Source organism: Triticum aestivum, chromosome 4A (assembly GCF_018294505.1).
Source record: "Triticum aestivum cultivar Chinese Spring chromosome 4A, IWGSC CS RefSeq v2.1, whole genome shotgun sequence".
Taxonomy (NCBI): Eukaryota; Viridiplantae; Streptophyta; class Magnoliopsida; order Poales; family Poaceae; genus Triticum; species Triticum aestivum.
Genome location: NC_057803.1, coordinates 276,272,497 through 276,290,937, shown reverse-complemented (window position 1 = coordinate 276,290,937; position 18,441 = coordinate 276,272,497). Strand labels below are relative to the sequence as shown.

The 18,441-nt window shown below is 47.1% G+C and overlaps 1 pseudogene; it reads right to left on the bottom strand.

Annotated features, from left to right (window-relative positions):
• Window positions 1-205: 205 nt before the first annotated feature.
• On the bottom strand, window positions 206-16,335 carry LOC123083793 (monosaccharide-sensing protein 2-like; annotated as a pseudogene).
• Window positions 16,336-18,441: the final 2,106 nt, after the last annotated feature.

The window sequence follows — 18,441 nt, the reverse complement described above, 5'->3', positions numbered from 1 at the left end:
ATATGATGCAAATGCAATAGGTCTGCCAATATATTCTTCAACAAAAGAAAAGAAAAAAGTGTAGATTTGTACTGGAGAGTAGATTGGTTGTTTGCTTTCTCCTTGACAAAAATGAGTCAGATAATATGACCCTAAAAATAGAAAAGATGGCAAATTAGGCAAAGATTAATATAGTAAACTTATTAATCAGCTGCATGTTCCTTCTTCAGGTGTGTATACCATGTTGGAAATCAGTGCAGTGTGCTCCCAAACCAATAACATAAGAGCAGAGGCAAATGGTTAATGTGAGGTGGAAGAGGATTTCTTGCGCCAAAGATCCCATATTCACTATGGAGGACAAACATATTGTACTCAGGGACAACATTAGGATAGGGGTAGTTACAACTTACAAGGAGAAGATACCTGCATAAATGTACAAAGGTCTTAATCTGGAGTTTTGTGCAGAACATGCAAGAAATCACATCTTCAAAATCATGAGCACAACATGATGAGCTTATTCTCATGTATTTTTTTAGAAATGGAGGAGGACCCCCGGCCTCTGCATCTCGACGATGCATGCAGCCACTTTATTAATTATTCACACAAGACCTTACAAAGTCAAACAATAGTAAAACTAAAGCCACCGCCTAGGCAACATCTGTCCCTACTCCTATCCAGTTGATGCAGGGATGCTGATAGTCTGAGCCTAATACCAAACAGACCTCGCAGCCAAACCTAACATCTAAGACCTGAGATCCCAACCAGCACGTCCGCCGGGTATAGGGCATCCACCAGTCCGACGCACTCCTCAACCAGGACGCCTGCCGTGCATGAGGCTGCCGCAGCCACCTGCCACCAATCCATCTTCAGTGCTGTACTGCTGCATCTACCTTGCACGGTCTAGCTGCCGTCAACGCCACCACGACGCCAAACAACGCCACCATCCCGTGCTCGTCCATCATCACACGCCCACCGTCGAGACCCCACTGCTCCATGCCGCTGAGACCCGCCATTGTCGACGTGCCAGATGCCACGCCAATCCTCCGACGCGGAACACCACCTGATGCCACTGGTCCCATCCCCTCTGCCTGCAGTTCCTCAAACCGAGCACCCAAACGCCCCAGGCGGCGCCTCCAAGAAGGGTATGACAAACGCAGTGCCGCCGCCACCCAATCTAAGGAGATTTAGGGTTTTCACCTGGGCATGGGGTCGGGGCGGAGGGCAGTGTAACACTCATGATGCGGCTATATCTCCCACGTGTCAGAGCACGACTTAGATGCATAACCGCATTGTAGGCATGTCGCAAGAGGGGTAATCTTTACACATCCCATGTACTGAATAAGAAAGAGGTACAGAGTTGGCTTACAATCGCCACTTCACACAATACATAAATATAACATTACATCATCCAGAATACAATCAAGGTCCGACTACGGAACCAAAATAAAGACAACCCCAAATGCGTAAGATCCCCCCTAACTGGGCTCCACTACCGATCGTCTAGAAAGGAAACATAGTAACGTCCCGAATCCTCGTCGAACTCCCACTTGAGTTCGGTTGCATCCCCTGGAATGGCATCATCGGCACCTGCATTTGGTTTTTGAAGTAATCTGTGAGTCACGGGGACTCAGCAATCTCACACCCTCGCGATCAAGACTATTTAAGCTTATGGGTAGGAAAGGGGTAGTGAGGTGGAGCTACAGCAAGCACTAGCATATATGGTGGCTAACTTACGCAAACGAGAGTGAGAAGAGAAGCAATGAATGGTCGAGAAGCTATAAGTGATCAAGAAGTGATCCTGAAGCTACTTACGTTCAAGCATAACACAAGAACCGTGTTCACTTCTCGGACCCCGCCGAGAAGAGACCATCACGGCTACACACGCGGTTGATGCATTTTAATTAAGTTAAGTGTCAAGTTCTCTACAACCGGACATTGACAAATTCCCATCTGCCCATAATGGCGGGCACGGCTTTCGAAAGTTCAAACCCTACAGAGATGTCCCAACTTAGCCCATCACAAGCTCTCACGGTCAACAAAGGATATTCCTTCTCCCAGGAAGACCCGATCAGACTCGGAATCCCAGTTACAAGACATTTCGACAATGGTAAAACAAGACTAGCAAAGCCGCCCGAATGTGCTAACAAATCCCAATAGGAGCTCCACATATCTCGTTCTCAGGGCACACCGGATGGGCAAGACGTCGGGTTGGCATAGACCCTGGTCGCCCAGGGGGCGCCGGACATCGCCCTGTTTGGACCAACACTTAGAGAAGCACTGGCCCGGGGGGGTTAAAATAAAGATGACCCTCGGGAGCGCGACTCCCAAGGGAAAAGTAGGTGGTGGTGAGGCAAATGGTAAAACCAAGGTTGGGCCTTGCTAGAGGAGTTCTATTCAAAGTGAACTGTCAAGGGGTCCCCATAACACCCAACCGCGTAAGGAACGCAAAATCAAGGAACATAACACCGGTATGACGGAAACTAGGGCGGCAAGAGTGAAACAAAACACCAGGCATAAGGCCGAGCATTCCACCCTTTACCAAGTATATAGATGCATTAATTAAATAAGAGATATTGAGATATCCCAACATATCCATGTTCCAAACATGGAACAAACTCCATCTTCACCTGCAACTAACAACGCTATAAGAGGGGCTGAGCAAAGCGGTAACATAGCCAAACAACGGTTTGCTAGGACAAGGTGGGTTAGAGGTTTGACATGGCAATATGGGAGGCATGATATAGCAAGTGGTAGGTATCGCGGCATAGCAAAAGAGAGAGCAACTAGCAAGCAAAGATAGAAGTGATTTCGAGGGTATGATCATCTTTCCCGAGATCCCGCAAGGAAGAAGAAAGAATCCTTTAAGAAGGCAAACGAACGTAGTCGAACGGATCCTCACAAACGCGATGTTATTGGAACTAACCTGAAGAAGCAACACCGGAAAGAGGCAAACAACATAGTAAACAACCATCACATAAGCATGGCATGATGCACAACCAAGTATGATGCATGTCCGGTTTAATGAAGCATGGCATGGCAAAGTGCACAAGCAATCATACAAATTAAGTGGAGCTCAATATGCAACGAGTTGCATATTGACGGAACACCGCATTCAATTATTTAGTTCACTCCCGATTATGTACCCAACAATATTAAATGTTCTTAACATGGCAAAAGGTGAAACGTGAGTAAAAAAATAGAGTTAGGCATTTTAAATGAGGCCGGAAACATCAAACAACAATTCTGGTAAATCCCCACATGTCATTTAGCAATTTCATGCAACAACAAATTTAAACATTTAAATGTTTTTATCATGATGCGAATGACATAAACAAGTTATATGCAACTTCTGAAAATGTTGGCATGAGCATTTGTCATCGTGGCGGAAACGAAAGGGGTGCCACGGCAACGATAACAAAAACGGTGCCACGGCAACTATAACGAAAATGGTGCCACGGCAATGTTCCGGTTCCGGTAACTCGATTGAGATACCAATGCAAAGGAGAAGTGTGCGGATGCGTGCAAAAGATGGTGGGGCGCTCCCGGATACCGGGTGTCCCATGAGTCGATGGCGAAATGGGAGCGAGAGACACTACGGACACGATGCAGGCAAAGGGGTGCATCTCATACAACACAAGCAGGCATTCGTTCTCAGACAGTCGTCTCGGGGTTATAGCTTTGAAGCGTGCGTTTTCGGACGGTTCAGGTTCGATGTTAGCGGAAATAGTGGTTCCCGGTTTGGAGGGGGACTTGACGAATCCGAGTCCTTCGGGGTTCGACGGTACAGGTTCACGTTCTTAGTCGCACAAATTTCCGTAGATGTTCAGGGTCACTCGAGGAACTTGACATCCATGGAGTCTTCGCAGTTCGACGGTACTTGACGTCCAAGTGGTCTCTGGGGTACTTGGCATTTGTGCTACCTCGGTGTTCGGCGCTTGAAGTTGTACATGGTCCACGAGTCGTCGATCATTCGGGAAGTAGTTTATAGTGATGGTAGTCAAACTTGTTGATCCGAGGGGTACTTGGCGTTTCGTACAGTACTCGGCCAAGCATCCGTGTGGTCTTGCCGGTGGTGTACTTGGAGAAACCATGTAGTCGTACACAGGTAGTAGAGGAACTTGACGCATCCAAACAAAGCAACACGAAAGCCTCGGGTCTTGGTGGTCAACGCAGGAAGGCCGGCGATGAAGAGCTTGTTCTCCTCTGCACTGCTTCGATGTAGAGAAACATGAGGTACAGGCGAGACGGGCAACGCGAGGCGGGGACAGATGAGGCAGGCGCGGGATGAGCGGCCTCCTACTCGTTACAGAGGACGCAGAGGAGATGTGTGCGGCGATGTGATGGCCTAGCTTATTAGGGATGATAGACTACTCATATCAATAAGGAATTCCTTCTTTTCCGAGAGCTCATTCGGACAGAACTCCAAAGTTAAGCGTGCTCAGCTTGGAGTAGTGTCAGGATGGGTAACCGACCGGGAAGTTGCTCCTGGGTGCGCATGAGTGAGGACAAAGTGCGCAGAAAAGACTAGTATTGATCTGTGGGGCCAGTCTAGATCCCGCCAGGAGTAACGACCACCGGCGGGTGTGTCCGAGGCATTACAAGTTGGTATCAGAGCCGACCCTCGCGGTTACACGGATGGTTGCAGACAGGTGCTTGGTCATGTTGTTCATGATGTTTGTGACCCATCGTGGCACATGACATGGCATATGTATTGGACTGGAAGCACAGACGTATGTGCCAAGAGGGAACGTTCCTGTTGCCCGACGAGGACGTCGGTTCCTCTGAGTGGGGGTGTATGTGATGGCCTGGCTTATTAGGGATGATAGACTACTCATATCAATAAGGAATTCCTTCTTTTCCGGGAGCTCATTCGGACAGAACTCTAAAGTTAAGCGTGCTCAGCTTTGAGTAGTGTCAGGATGGGTGACCGACCGGGAAGTTGCTCCTGGGTGCGCATGAGTGAGGACAAAGTGCACAGAAAAGACTAGTATTGATCTGTGGGGCCAGTCTAGATCCCGCCAGGAGTAACGACCACCGGCAGGTGTGTTCGGGGTGTTACAGGCGAGGGATTTGGGGACAAGCACTTCGGCGACGGGCGAGCACCGGACCCGGGAGGTCGGGCGCGAGCTTGGGTGGCGGCAGAGGAGGTCCTGTGCTCCGGAGAGGTCGACGGGGAACGACGGGGACTTGCGGGCACGGAGGAGAGGAGCTTGAGGGGAGGCTCGGGCATGAAGGAGCAGGGCACGGGGACGCGGCAAGCTCTGGCTGGACGAGGGACTCAGCGACGCGGACTTTTGGGGGCGCTGGCGACGGGCGACGTCTGCGGGCGCAGGTGCTCGAGGAGCTCCTCTCCACGGGCGCCTGGGCGACAGGGAGCTTGGTGAGGAGGAGGCTCGGGCGCGTCCTGTGCTACAGAGGGAGGCGCGCGGGAGGCTGCGAGGAAGAGAGCGAGATGAGGGACAGAGAGACTGCGAGGGAGATGGGGATCGTGTGTGGTGCTGCAGGAGGGAACGAGAGAACGAGGGGAGTGTCGGTCGACATTAGGGTTAGCGAGGGAGATGGGCCGGGCTGACCTTCGGTGCAGATGGGCCTTAGAGGCCGGCGGCTGGGCCTTAGGCCACTTAGGTGGGAGAGGGAAAAGGTCAGGAGGCCTGCTGGCTGTTGGGCTCCTTCTCTCTCTCTTACTCTTTTCAAAACAGAAAAAAATAAAGAGAAAGAAAAAGGGAAGAAAAGAAAGGTTAGAGAAAGAGTTTGGGCACGGGGATAGTTTTCACGGACTCGCAAAAATGCGCTAGTTCCAAGAAAATAGAAATGGCCAAGATCGAACGATAAGAATTCAAACTCATTTGAATTTAATTCAAATGGATTTGAACTAGGACGAGGTTTTAGGAGTATCCAAAAATGTTGAGAATTTTGGTAGAGCTCCGAAAAATGGTAAAAGAATTATTGGCAAGGCTAGATAGTCAAAACTTGAAGAAGAAAAGGCCAAGGGATTTAATATGGAAGTGGGTTCATGGGTGATTCCAAAACAATGGAATATTTTATAATATCTCCCTAAATATCGGGAGGGTATATTTTAAAGAGAAACCACCATGTGAGTTCCCTCAATTTAAATGGATCGAAGATCCATAGTGTTTATTTAGTTGAGTTGGAAAGATTAAAGACATGATGACATGATGCAATGCACATGATGCAATGATGAATGCAACAAGCAAAAACAAATCACACAATGAATCTCGGAAACCCTGGAAGGCATCTGAAGCTCCGGTCTTGGGGCGTCACAACACTCCACCACTACAAGAGGATCTCGTCCCGAGATCTAGGATGGCACCGGAGGGAAACGGAAGAGGAAGAGAAGAGGTAAAGCTAAGTTGCTTCTTTGACAAACGAGTGAAACCAAAGAACCTTGCGAGGTTGAACAAATTCAAAGAAAGAATGCAACGTGGATGAATAATGTTGAAAACACTCCGCTAGAAACGAGGAACAAGGAACATTACTAGAACCTTGTAGGTTGAAATACATAAGAAAAAGAGTTGCAATGTACAAGAAGTACATGCAAGCACTCCAATTGAAACGAGAATTGCAATGAACGATATAGATCAATTACGTCAACACTCTGGTTGAGAAGGGAGGTATAACTTGATAAGATGAGAGAACTTGAATGAAGGACACGACACTCCGATTGAAAATGGATAAGAACACGGTCCTCACAACCCGAGAAGATGAGTGAAGATAGCAACATCACAATGCCTCCGGAACAAAAGAATAGAAACTAGATCATTGTAATAAAAGAATGGAGTTGAAAATGCCAACTTCTGCCACAAATGAGCTTGGAAGGCACCCTTACAAGAAGGTTATAACGGAGTTGTTGGAAAACCAACAACGAAAAGAGTAAGCTTGTAGTGGGCTTATGGATAACATCTCAAAACTATGAAGTGAAAATTCTGCCACTAACAGAAACAATAGATTGGATTGATATCAACAAGGAGACGAGAAACTTATTTCACCGGGAGGATAAATAAAGAACTTGGGTCATTTATGAGCACCATAAATAGAAACAATCCTTAGGGAAGGCTTCAGGTGAAACAAGACACAAGATAACTCCAACGAAGAGATTGATGGATTTAAAATATCTCATTCTTGACAACATGTGAATCATGAACCACAGAGGGAAATTATCAAGAATGACATAACACCACCTCAAATGATATGGTAGAAAGAATTGCACTTCGGAATGCAAGAAGAGGAATACTTGATCTCCTCAAAACAAAACATGTGTTTTGCACCACGTTTAATTTTGAGTATAGCTTGGCAGATCTTAACTTTGAGAGAAATCTTGGAGAACAATGAAAAGAATCCTTGACGAACCACGAAGTAGAGCCTCCATGAAGAACTCCAGTAACAAAATGCTGATAAAAAGAAAGAGAAGTTGAAAACACAAGGTGAAGCCTTGTAATGATTTAGATGGATCTTCGTGATGATATAATTGAGAGAGGTTGGAGCTCCGGGAAAAGAAAAGATGAAACAATTGAAACCGAGAATTTGATGAGCCTCCGGAATAAGGAATTAAATTTCCTCTATGAAACAAGAATAAGAATTGCATTATTCTTATCCTTCATCAATTAAATTGATGGCACAATGGATTTGGCATACTACTCGTTCTCATTGGAAAGGATTGCGGAAAAATATAGCGCAAACTTGAGAAGTTCTTTGATGAACCACCGGTAGGATTGAAACAACGAATGAATTGATATGATAACGAAGGAAGAGAAATCTTCAATGAACCACCATAAGAATTGAAAAAGAAAGTAGCAAAGACACAATTCACCGGGAAGAATTGGAAAACGAAAGAAGATACTTGAGAGAATTTAGATACATAAGAACGAATAGATCACGAGCTGATTCGAGAATATTTGAATGATGCACCGGTAAGATTTGGAGAACGAGAGCTGAAGGCTGGAATGAATAAATCTTCTGAGATGATGGGCTCCGGAGAATCAAACTGACAAAGGTTCCTAAAATGCTCCAGATGGATGAAAAGAATTCGCGCAACCGAAAACAATTATGAGAGGGTGGCAAGAAGCTAGAACCATGAATCTTCATGAGAACGAAACAAGATTTAAGAGAAACTCTTCTTCAGTCTTCAAAAGCAGAGAATGACGTTGGGAAACACCACCATGAATTGTTGAGGCACTCCGGAATGGAAATTCGAAAGGTTGAACTAACGATGAAAAGAATTGAAAGATCTTGGAGAAGGCATTTGACTGATGATAACTCATTCTTACGTCAAACTTTGAAATGAATTTGAAAATAACTCCAGAAAAAATTAGAAGAGTCAGGTAAGAACCTGGGAAAAGACCTGTGGGTTAGGGCCCACTCAAAAGATACACCGTTGAATGATTTAAAAGAGAGATTGCGCCAGTTGAATTAAATGGCTTGAAGCTTGAATGAAAGCAGAGTGGAAACATGAATCTTCGAGATATCTTCAGCACTCCGAAACAATTGAATAGCAAGCGGGGAATGATTATGAGGTGCACCGGCATGGGAAAAGCATTTGAAACGAGGAAAATGATGTGATCAACAAAGCTTGAATTGACACCACCGGAGAAGAAAGAGAACGAAGAATGATGAACTTGTAGAGCATCTTCATGAGAACCGCCGGGTAAAACATTGAAAGACAAGAATGAAGAGTCTTCACATCCATAAGATGGATACTTGATTCAGGAATCTGAGTCCTTGAAGAAAAAGGGTGGGAGGGAGGGAAAAACAAAGGCAACTTGGAATGGATGAAACAAACACCATTGAGAAGACTTAGAATTGATCTCGCGAATGTTGGAATGATCGGATCCACTTGAAGAGAAACACACCGATTGAAAAGGATTGGCATGACCATCTCGATGATCGAAAAGGATTAGCACTCCCATAGAAATATGAGAGCATCGCTGAGCAAAAAGGCATGGAATCAACACTTGACTTCGAAGCAACTCGAATACCACAATCAAAACAAAACAAAGGATTGGCTTGCAAAATAAGCGAGAACAAACATATGATAGAGATTTCGTCCGAAGTTTTTGTGGTGGGGCCCACACGGGCTCGATCATACAGCACCATCATGTACAAGGCAGTGCACATGACATACGAAGCGTCCCCGAGTCAGCATAGCCAAGGACTCTTTAAGACAGAACGAGAACACTATAAAACCAACCGTGGATAGGCGGACCACTAGACGTCGAACCCCAATCTCATATCATGCATCTGTCAGAAAGATATCCTAGGAGCTACTTGAATTCCCACTTATAAACTCCCGAAACTTTCTGGTTATGCAATTAGGTGTTGGGGATACAGGGGAAGCATAATATCTCACCCAAAACTAGCAAATCCTACATCTAGCTATATCCATCCTTCAACACATAACCAAGAAACCTTCGGAAATCGTTTACCTCAACCTTAGAAAAGCATCCGTTATACGAGTTATGGCAATACTCCCGAACTCCCGCCCCAGTACTGGGTGGCGTCGAGGTTATCTCACCAACAACTGCATAAAAGAGATTTTCGATGTCGGCGAACTCAGGTATTCCAGAACTGCAACGATAAAATTGTGACGACAACACCTCAGAGCTCAACTCCCCGGGACACTGCCACCACCCTAAATGCCAGGAGGCACCAAGAACAATGTTCTCGTCACAAAACCATCAGAACGATTCCAAGATACCCGCGTGATCCTAAAAAAATCGTGAAATTTGAGGAGGGAAGAGTCAAACTCTACGTCAGGAGGCCTCACCAGAGCGATGAAGGGACTGAGGAGTAAAAAGAATCCTACTCTCCGATATATATAATCCTATAAGACTCAAAACTTTTTCTTCTAGACTCAACAACGCCAGCGATTCGATCAAGCAGGGGGCTCCTAAGTCGGGGAAGGCTCTGATTACCAACTTGTAACACCCACGATGCGGCTTATCTCCCATGTGTCGGAGCATGACTTAGAGGCATAACCACATTGTATGCATGTCGCAAGAGGGGTAATCTTTACACATCCCATGTACTGAATAAGAAAGAGGTACAGAGTTGGCTTACAATCGCCACTTCACACAATACATAAATATAGCATTACATCATCCAGAATACAATCAAGGTCCGACTACGGAACCAAAATAAAGACAACCCCAAATGCGTAAGATCCTTGATCGCCCCAACTGGGCTCCACTACTGATCGTCTGGAAAGGAAACATAGTAACGTCCTGAATCCTCGTGGAACTCCCACTTGAGTTCGGTCGCATCCCCTGGAATGGCATCATTGGCACCTGCATATTCTTTTTGAAGTAATCTGTGTGTCACGGGGACTCAGCAATCTCACACCCTCGCGATCAATACTATTTAAGCTTATGGGTAGGAAAGGGGTAGTGAGGTGGAGCTGCAGCAAGCACTAGCATATCTGGTGGCCAACTTACGCAAACGAGACCAAGAAGAGAAGCAATGCACGGTCGAGAAGCTATAAGTGATCAAGAAGTGATCCTGAAGCTACTTATGTTCAAGCATAACACAAGAACCGTGTTCACTTCCCGGACCCCGCCGAGAAGAGACCATCATGGCTACACACACGGTTGATGCATTCTAATTAAGTTAAGTGTCAAGTTCTCTACAACCGGACATTGACAAATTCCCATCTGCCCATAACCGCGGGCACGGATTTCGAAAGGTCAAACCCTGCAGGGGTGTCCCAACTTAGCCCATCACAAGCTCTCACGGTCAATGAAGGATATTCCTTCTCCCAGGAAGAACCGATCAGACTCGGAATCCCAGTTACAAGACATTTCGACAATGGTAAAACAGGACCAGCGAAGCCGCCCGAATGTGCCGACAAATCCCGATAGGAGCTGCACATATCTCATTCTCAGGGCACATCGGATGGGCAAGACGTCGGGTTGGCATAGACCCTGGTCGCCCAGGGGGCGCCGGACATCGCCCACTTTGGACCAACACTTAGAGAAGCACTGGCCCAAGAGGGTTAAAATAAAGATGACCCTCGGGAGCACGACTCCCAAGGGAAAAGTAGGTGGTGGTGAGGCAAATGGTAAAACCAAGGGTGGGCCTTGCTGGAGGAGTTTTATTCAAAGCGAACTGTCAAGGGGTCCTCATAACACCCAACCGCGTAAGGAACGCAAAATCAAGGAACATAACACCGGTATGACGGAAACTAGGGCGGCAAGAGTGGAACGAAACACCAAGCATAAGGCCGAGCCTTCCACCCTTTACCAAGTATATAGATGCATTAATTAAATAAGAGATATTGAGATATCCCAACATATCCATGTTCCAAACATGGAACAAACTCCATCTTCACCTGCAACTAACAACGCTATAAAAGGGGCTGAGCAAAGCGGTAACATAGCCAAACAACGGTTTGCTAGCACAAGGTGAGTTAGAGGTTTGACATGGCAATATGGGAGGCATGATATAGCAAGTGGTAGGTATCGCGGCATAGCAAAAGAGCGAGCAACTAGCAAGCAAAGATAGAAGTGATTTCGAGGGTATGGTCATCTTGCCTGAGATCCCGCAAGGAAGAAGAACGAGTCCTTGAAGAAGGCAAACGGATGTAGTCGAACGGATCCTCACAAATGCGACGTTATTGGAACTAACCGGAAGAAGCAACACCGGAAAGAAGCAAACAGCATAGTAAAAAACAATCACATAAGCATGGCATGATGCACAACCAAGTATGACGCCTGTCCGGTTTAATGAAGCATGGCATGGCATGGCAAAGTGCACAAGCAATCCTACAAATTAAGTGGAGCTCAATATGCAACTAGTTGCATATTGACGAAACACCACATTCAATTATTTAGTTCACTCCCGGTTATGTACCCAACAAAATTAAATGTTCTTAACATGGCAACAGGTGAAACATGAGTAAAAAACATAGTTAGGCATTTTAAATGAGGCCGGAAACATCAAACAACAATTCCTGTAAATCCCCACATGTCATTTAGCAATTTGATGCAACAACAAATTTAAACATTTAAATGTTGTTATCATGATGCGAATGACATAAACAAGTTATTTGCAACTTCTGAAAATGTTGACATGAGCATTTGTCATCGTGGCGGAAATGAAAGGGGTGCCACGGCAACGATAATGAAAACGGTGCCACGACAACGATAATGAAAATGGTGCCACGACAACGTTCCGGTTCCGGTAACTCGATTGAGATACCGATGCAAAGGAGAAGTGTGCGGATGCGTGCAAAAGATGGTGGGGCGCTCCCGGATACCGGGTGTCCCATGAGTTGATGGCAAAATGGGAGGGAGAGACACTACGGACACGGTGCAGGCAAAGGGGTGCATCTCATACAACACAAGCAGGCATTTGTTCTCGGACAGTCGTCTCGGGGTTATACCTTTGAAGCGTGCGTTTCCGGACGGTTCAGGTTCGATGTTAGTGGAAATAGTGGTTCCCGGTTTGGAGGGGGACTTGACGAATCCGAGTCCTTCGGGGTTCGACGGTAAAGGTTCACATTCTTAGTCGCACAAGTTTCCGTAGATGTTCAGGGTCACTCGAGGAACTTGACGTCCACGGAGTCTTCGTAGTTCGATGGTACTTGACGTTCAAGTGGTCTCTGGGGTACTTGGCATTTGTGCTACCCGGGTGTTCGACGCTTGAAGTTGTACATGGTCCACGAGTCGTCGATCATTCGGGAAGCAGTTTATGGTGATGGTAGTCGAACTTGCTGATCCGAAGGGTACTTGGCGTTTCGTACAGTACTCAGCCAAGAATCTGTGTGGTCTTGCCGGTGGCATACTTGGAGAAACCACGTAGTCGTACACAGGTAGTAGAGGAACTTCACGCATCCAAATGAAGCAACACGAAAGCCTTGGGTCTTGGTGGTCAACGCAGGGAGGCGGGCGATGAAGAGCTTGTTCTCCTCTGCACTGCTTCGATGTAGAGAAACAGGAGGTAGAGGCGAAATGGGCAACACGAGGCGGGGACAGATGAGGCAGGCGCGGGACGAGCGGCCTCCTGCTCGTTACAGAGGACGCAGAGGAGATGCGCGCGGCGAGGGACTTGGGGACAAGCACTTCGGCGACGGGGGAGCACCGGACCCGGGAGGTCGGGCGCGAGCTCGGGTGGCAGCAGAGGAGGTCCTGTGCTCCAGCGAGGTGGACGGGGAACGACAGGGACTTGCGGGCGCGGAGGTAGAGGAGCTCGAGGGGACGCTCGGGCATGAAGGAGCAGGGCGCGGGGACGCGGCGAGCTCCGGCTGGACGAGTGACTCGGCGACGCGGACTTGGGGGCGACGTCTGCGGACGCAGGTGCTCGAGGAGCTCCTCTCCTCGGGCGCCTGGGCGACGGGGAGCTTGGTGAGGAGGAGGCGCGGGCGCGTCCTGTGCCACAGAGGGAGGCGCGCAGGAGGCTGCAAGGAAGAGAGCGAGATGAGGGAGAGAGAGACTGCGAGGGAGATGGGGATCGTGTGCGGCGCTGCGGGAGGGAATGAGAGAACAAGGGGAGTGGGGTTCGGTCGACATTAGGGTTAGTGAGCGAGATGGGCCGGGCTGACCTTCGGTGCAGATGGGCCTTAGAGGCTGGCGGCTGGGCCTTAGGGCACTTAGGTGGGTAGAGGGAAAAGGTCAGGAGGCCTGCTGGCTGTTGGGCTCCTTCTCTCTCTCTCTCTCTCTCTCTCTCTCTCTCTTACTCTTTTCAAAACAGAAAAAAATAAAGAGAAAGAAAAAGGGAAGAAAAGAAAGGTTAGAGAAAGAGTTTGGGCACAGGGATAATTTTCTCGGACTCTCAAAAATGCGCTTGTTCCAAGAAAATAGAAATGGCCAAGATCGAACAATAAGAATTCAAACTCATTTGAATTTAATTCAAATGGATTTGAACTAGGACGAGGTTTTAGGAGTATCCAAAAATGTTGAGAATTTTGGTAGAGCTCCGGAAAATGGTAAAAGAATTATTGGCAAGGCTAGAGAGTCAAAACTTGAAGAAGAAATGGCCAAGGGATTTAATATGCAAGTGGGTTCATGGGTGATTCCAAAACAATGGAATATTTTATAATATCTCCCTAAATATCGGGAGGGTATGTTTTAAAGATAAACCACCATGTGAGTTCCCTCAATTTAAATGGATCGAAGATCCATACGGTTTATTTAGTTGAGTTGGAAAGATTAAAGACATGATGACATGATGCAATGCACATGATGCAATGATGAATGCAACAAGCAAAAACAAATCACATAACGAATCTCGGTAACCCTGGAAGGCATTTGAAGCTCCGGTCTTGGGGTCTCACTGGCAGGGACCTCGATGGCGCCTGCAAGTAGGAGAACCACGACCCTGGTCGTCGCCATCATCAGGATGAACGAGTCATCCAGAGTTTCCTCCGGTTTGATGTCACCTCTACCAGCCCCCGCAAATGTACCGAGGCCGACGACCGCGATTGTAAGCCACCAAGTGCAGCGAGAGAGAGCCTGCAGCACGGAGGAGATCGACCGGCGACTCATCGCCCACGCGGTCAAGACGCCGTCCATCCACCCTCCCCCCCCCCCCCCCCGCGCGCGAACGTCACCAGCTGAGGGCACCATCGTCATGCCTAACGGGGCCGCCACCCCTGGTCCAGGTTCCTCCACAAAGGCCGGGGAGGCGAGATCCGCCGCGAGCGATGAGATCCGGCACCGTGCGACCGACGCCGTCGACCAAGCCCGCCGTCGACCGATCCTGCCGCCACAGGAGCCCACACGCTGCTGGGAGTCCCACACCCATGGATTTGGGCACCCGTGCACCGCGGCCAGTCCGTCGCCTCCGAGATCCGCCACACTGTCGGGAGGGCCGCACCCCACAGATCTGGATGCCCGCGCCATCACGGATCCAGGAACGGGAGGAGAGACCCTCCGCCGCCGCCGTCGCACGCACGGGCTTTGCCCGACGCTGACCATCAGCAGCGGCGGAGGGGGAGAAGGGCGCTGGAGGGACTAGGCGGCGGCGGCGGAGCCCTCCCGAGTCGCCCGCGGGGAGGCGACGCGAGAGTGAGCAAAATTTGTTTAGATTGAGGCACAAAAGACTATCCTGTATCGATGCCTTAAAAATTGGGGGAGAATTTCACTTCCCCGGCCTCTGCACCGACTAAGGATGCATACAACCATTTTAGTATGAGTATCAAGATAAACATGGTCCTCAGAATTTTTTGAAAATGAGTATCAAGATATTTTGGGATAAGTGGTTCCACCACATACCAAACTTGATCCTCAATAAATGGAGGAAACCCCTGTGCATCACCTGTCAATTCTAGGAATTGAACTCGGGTCGTTAGGCTACACAACCGCATGCCCAACCACTGAGCCAAGGCTCTCTTTGCAATGCAGACAGAAACGATCGCCAATATTGATAAGTTTATTTGTAAAGTTGTCAGTAGAAAACATATTGAAGGTGACATGGAGATGGCAACTATGTTAATTTCAAAGAACTGTCGGAATCTCAACAATAGTACTATCTAATAGTTAAACAACAATAAATCATGAATTTACTAACAGTTTTCTAATTGTAAACATTTATGTTTGATGTTCAAGTAGTCTCAGAGTTAACCTTCATCCGCAAATATCCATCAGCATCATTGAAGCAGTTATACAAGACAGCATGAGCAAAGCATTAAGGGCACTTAGGAGGATTGCAGTTGAATGAGAGCCAAGTCCAATGTTTGAAAACAAATTAACTACTCCAACTTGTTCAAGAATCCAAGGTTTGTAAGTGTAACGGACAAGGCCATTGATTCCTGCAGACTACATTTTCAAGAGAGGGCAAACAGTAAGCAAGCTATTAGCGCAACTGGCAAGATGTTCAGTTGATACTGCAGGACTGTGAGCTAAGCTTCCTGTTCAAACTATGTACATAGACACGTGTGGGTGACAGAGAGAACTGTACATCCTGAAGTGCTTGAATTACCCTCCACTTAGGCCTTATATTAGCCGTTTCAGATAGCTGGACAATTTGTTGGCTGGATAGATGTCTCCTTGTGCTTTCCACATCATGAAGTGCAGGCTGATGTGATAACAATGCTGCTTCATGGATTTCTTCTTCTTCAATCTCATGATCATCTAATGAAGCCATAAAATCTTGCACAAGTCCTGTTGTGCCATGCCTTCTTAAATATGAAGAAATCCCTTCACATGTAAAGGGTGCGTTTGTATCATATCCTTCCGCAGTTGCCGCCTGAGAAAGCAGAGAAGCATGTAAACCATCTCCATTATTTCCTTCGTCAGCAGGACAAGCCTCCCTAATCTGTTGAGCACTGACATCCTCCCCCACATGCCCATTCACCAGTTCATGTTCCATAAAATTGTACTCTCTCCGTTCCGAATTACTTGTCATAGGTATGGATGTATCTGTAACAGAATATGACCGGGCTGCAATTGCACGCCTCGATGGTTTAAATTGATCGGTATATATACATGGGCTGGAAGAGTTACAAACTTGCAGTACAAGTTAATCTAGGTCGGTTTGAATTAAACATGGTAACCAATGATGTGGGTTGATCTGCTACTTGTATTTGATCTAGAAGCTTATTCGTAGAGTCATCTAACACGCCCCCGCAGTCTGAACTAGGAGGCAAACCGTCGCTGATGTGAAGACTGGACCTGAACTCCAAAAACAAAGGCGTTGGTAGTCCTTTCGTGAAGATATATGTCAATTGTGAGCTAGATGGAACATGAAGAACACGTAGGGCACCGATGGAAACTTTCTCCCGAACGAAGTGAATATCCAACTCTATATGTTTTGTCTGTCAGTGTTGCACTGGATTGGATGACATGTAGACTGCAGAAATGTTGTCACAGTAGACAATAGTAGCAGTAGCAATAGGGCAGCCTAACTCAAGTAGAAGATGACGAATCCAACAAGTCTCAGCTACTGCATGAGCAATAGCACGATATTCAGCTTCGGCGCTGCTACGAGAGACAGCTGGTTGATGACGTGACGACCATGAAATTAAATTATCTCCAAGAAATACACAGAACCCAGAAGTAGAGCGGCGAGTATCCGGACATCCAGCCCAATCAGCATCCGAATGGGCAACAAGATTATGATTAGAGGACTACTAAAGTGTAAGACCGAGATCAAGTGTCCCTTTGAGATAGCGAAGAATACGCTTGATAAGAAGAAAATGCGGCTCACGTGGATCATGCATGTGAAGGCACACCTGTTGCACAACATAAGAGCTCTCTAGTCATGTGAGAGTGATATATTGTAGAGCGCCAGCAAGACTACGATACTGAAAAAAATTAGAAACTGGAGAACCAACAGTGGCAGAGAGTTTGGATTTTGTGTTAATAGGAGTAGAAGCAGGATGCCAATCACGCATGCCAGCACGAGAAATAATATCAAGGATGTATTGACGTTGTGAGAGATGAAGAGTGGAAGAAGTACGAGTAACAGATATACCAAGAAAATGATGAAGAGGACCAAGGTCTTTCATAGAGAATTCCGTGCTAAGCTTTTGAATGATGGTTTTAAGAGTAGTAGAAGATGAAGCAGTGAGAATAATATCATCGACATAAAGAAGTAAATAGGCGATGTGGTTACCGTGATGAAAAACAAAGAGAGAGGCAGCAAACTTAGATTCAAGAAAGCCAATAGAACGAGCATAAGAGGAAAATCGTTGAAACCATGCACGTGGAGCTTGTTTAAGACCATGAAGTGATTTTGAAGACGACATGCATGTTTGGGAAAACAAGCATCAATGAATCCAGAAGGTTGTTCACTATATACTTCTTTGTCAAGATTGCCGTGCATAAACGCATTCTTAACATCAAGTTGATGGATAGACCAGGATTTGGATAGGGTGTGACGCCCCCGATTCAATCGTACACTAATCATGCACGCAAATGTGTACGATCAAGATCAGGGACTCACGGGAAGATATCACAACACAACTCTACAAATAAAATAAGTCATACAAGCATCATAATACAAGCCAGGGGCCTCGAGGGCTCGAATACAAGTGCTCGATCATAGACGAGTCAGCGGAAGCAACAATATCTGAGTACAGACATAAGTTAAACAAGTTTGCCTTAAGAAGGCTAGCACAAACTGGGATACAGATCGAAAGAGGCGCAGGCCTCCTGCCTGGGATCCTCCTAGACTACTCCAGGTCGTCCTCAGCGGGCAACACGTAGTAGTAGGCACCTCCAGTGTAGTAGGGGTCGTCGTCGACGGTGGCGTCTGGCTCCTGGACTCCAGCATCTGGTTGTGACAACCAGAAAGGAAGGAAAAGGGGAAAAAGGGGGGAGAAAGCAACCGTGAGTACTCATCCAAAGTACTCGCAAGCAAGGAACTACACTACATATGCATGGGTATATGTGTAAAGGGCCATATCAGTGGACTGAACTGCAGAATGCCAGAATAAGAGGGGGATAGCTAGTCTTATCGAAGACTACGCTCCTGGTCACCTTCGTCTTGCAACAGGCAGAAGAGGGTAGG